Source organism: Esox lucius, chromosome 8 (assembly GCF_011004845.1).
Source record: "Esox lucius isolate fEsoLuc1 chromosome 8, fEsoLuc1.pri, whole genome shotgun sequence".
NCBI lineage: Eukaryota > Metazoa > Chordata > Actinopteri > Esociformes > Esocidae > Esox > Esox lucius.
In genome coordinates, this window is record NC_047576.1 from 37,394,726 (window position 1) to 37,397,386 (window position 2,661).

Below are 2,661 nucleotides of genomic sequence, written 5' to 3' on the forward strand. Positions count from 1 at the left end.
ATACAGGTATGCCACTGTCTTGCCAAAGTTTGTGCCGGAAGTTAGCATCTCCACTTTCTAGAAGCGCACCCATGGTCAACGCTGTTTACAGTGCCAGCGACAAATTGAAGGAATCAAAAGGAGGGAGTCTCACAGCAGAGGGGATCCCACAGCAATTAAAAAAATGTACTACATGTCAGAAAGGTAGGCTTTTAATTATTATCATTATTGCACTGCCCTTTTTGTTAACAGGAATATTTTTAGTAGCCTATTTCCCCATCTAAATAAATGACCGTCTCAGGTTTTCACAGACGCACTACCTATTGCATTGTGTTAAACAGAAAATCAGGCATATGCCTTCCTGATTGAAAATGTGCGTATGCAAAGTAGCCATCAGCTGCTCACGGAGTCATTTCAAGATAAAAAAAACATCAAACGTAAAAAAAAAGTTTATGGTATAGTAGCCAGTCTAACAAAGGCTACATGGTCATATTGACAGATGGTTGTTACGATTTTTAAGGCTGCCCCAACATTTACAAACTATTGACTTTGAACGAATTTAATATTACTTTGAAGTATATATTTACTGAAAAGCAAGATCTTCGTTGCCATCCTACTGAAGGACTTTTTGTTTTAAATAGACAGCAAGGAAAAACATTTATAACCTTAAGTTGCATTTAAAGGTGCATTTAAAATGTTTTAGTTCCTGTTGAAAGCGTCCAGAAATGTAGAAAGACATAGAAAACTTCTTTGCTAAAAATCCTGTTCTTGGATTATTTTTTGTCTCAACATGCACTTGGCTCACACCCTCATGAACCTGTGCCACCTTTACACACAATGTCAAAAGAGGGAGATTGTCACTCACTGACAGAATCTTACCACTGGGAAAAGGCGGATCAGGACAGGCCTGTTCAGGGCTGTTCAATACGGTTCCTTTAAAAACATTTCAAATACCTCCACTGCCTCCAATTGTTCCAGGGGAAACTGGATATTGTCCGGCATCTCAACATCTGGCCCACGGAGTGCTGTTCAGCCTGCTGCTGAGGTAGTTCACCTTTGCCACAAGCTGGTCTTGTTGCTGTTTAATGGTCTCCAGCAGGCTAAGGATGTGGACCTCAGCCACTGTTGACACACATGAAATATAGCTAAAATGTAGTGTATAAAATATATCACGTTTCAGTGTTTATCCTCATTACTCATAATACTGACCTTAGTTATTGACAATAGTTAATGACAAATTATTGACAAAATTTAAAGAAAATATGTAATGGTTGTGGGATGTTTTCAATGGTCTGAGGATTTGTCAGTTAGTGCTCACCAGAGCAGGGAATGGTATCGGTCATTCTTCCCCCTCGCTATGTTGGTCTGTAGGCCAGGCTTGAAGAGGGCTCCTCTGTTCGCCTCATGTTGAGGGCTGGTACGGGGGGTGGAGGGAGTTGAGGAGGGACTGCCGTTCCTGGCCCATAGTGAGTTGGGCGGTGTGAGAGAGTGGGAATTTTATTTTTTATTAAATGGTAGTCATCTGTTAACCATGACTAATAATACACTTTGGGGCCTTCCAATTCACTAATATTTCAGAAATCAGTCCCTACCTTGAGTAACTCTCCTCATGTTAAATGCAGGTGCAGGGAGTTGAGGTGGTGAAGGGTGTTGCGGTCCGGCCCCATGGTCAGGTGCTAAGGGAGAGAAATTGCTATTAAATGGTTGTGATCTGTTAACCAATGGTATGCTGCGAGCTACAGGGCCAAACAATGACAAACCAACAACTCTGGTCATGGGGAACGTAAATTTGTATGTTTCAACATTTTGGTATGAACTATCTATTTCAACCCCATGAATGGATTGCCATTGAAAAACAATGTTTCAATGCAATTTTATGATGATGAATTTAATATTGCATCCTGGATGCTGAGACTTTTCAGGCAATATTGCATGAATGCAGATGTTTTTAACTGACAAAATATTTGGCTGAGGTTTTGATCTTTTGAAAGTATGCAGAAAATCTGATATGGTAATGCAGATGCAATCTGTTGATTTGAAACAGAGTGACCATTGCTGTGTTAATCTAGATGGGGCCACTTTACCTAGACAGTTTCCTCCAGGTTGAGGATTAGTGACTCTGCTGCCTGGCACTCGGCGAGATGGTGGAGGCAGAGGAATGGATACAAGGAGAGGGGAATATCTTTAGCACTAACAAGGTAAACCATATCTATATTATTAATATTATGATTTTGTTATTTTGATGTTAAGAGATTATTCCTTATTCTGCCAGTGTAATTGGTTTGGGCTTGAGGCTCCAACTGATACACCAGCCGAGTTGGAAGGTCGTGGCGACCTCAGAGAAGCTTAGTCACAATTTTCTTCTTCACTCTCATCAGAGTGCCCAAAACGATGGCTGTTAAGTAACCATATCATTTTGGTTATTGCAATCCCAAAATTGCCAAATATTGCAGCCGGTCTCATATTGATTCATTTGCCTGATGGCGTCTTTGTAGTTGTCTAAAATTGTATAGTTTCAAATTAGCTGTAGAGCTGCACAGAATATTATTATTGATGATGATGATAATTGTCAGTATCATCATTATTATTATTATTATTATTATTATTATTATCTTAACCAGGTTGGTCTCGTTGAGAACACAATATCTCTTACAAGAGAGACCTGGCCAAGAATAGCATCAA

General features: G+C 39.9%; 1 long non-coding RNA gene across 1 annotated transcript; it reads right to left on the reverse strand.

Annotated features, from left to right (window-relative positions):
• Window positions 1-991: 991 nt before the first annotated feature.
• On the reverse strand, window positions 992-2,145 carry LOC117594785. The gene is made up of 4 exons (XR_004576026.1): window positions 2,064-2,145; window positions 1,572-1,655; window positions 1,298-1,435; window positions 992-1,101 (listed from the first exon to the last, which is right to left on the reverse strand). It is a non-coding gene; the product is annotated as an uncharacterized LOC117594785 (long non-coding RNA).
• Between the last annotated feature and the right edge of the window lie 516 nt (window positions 2,146-2,661).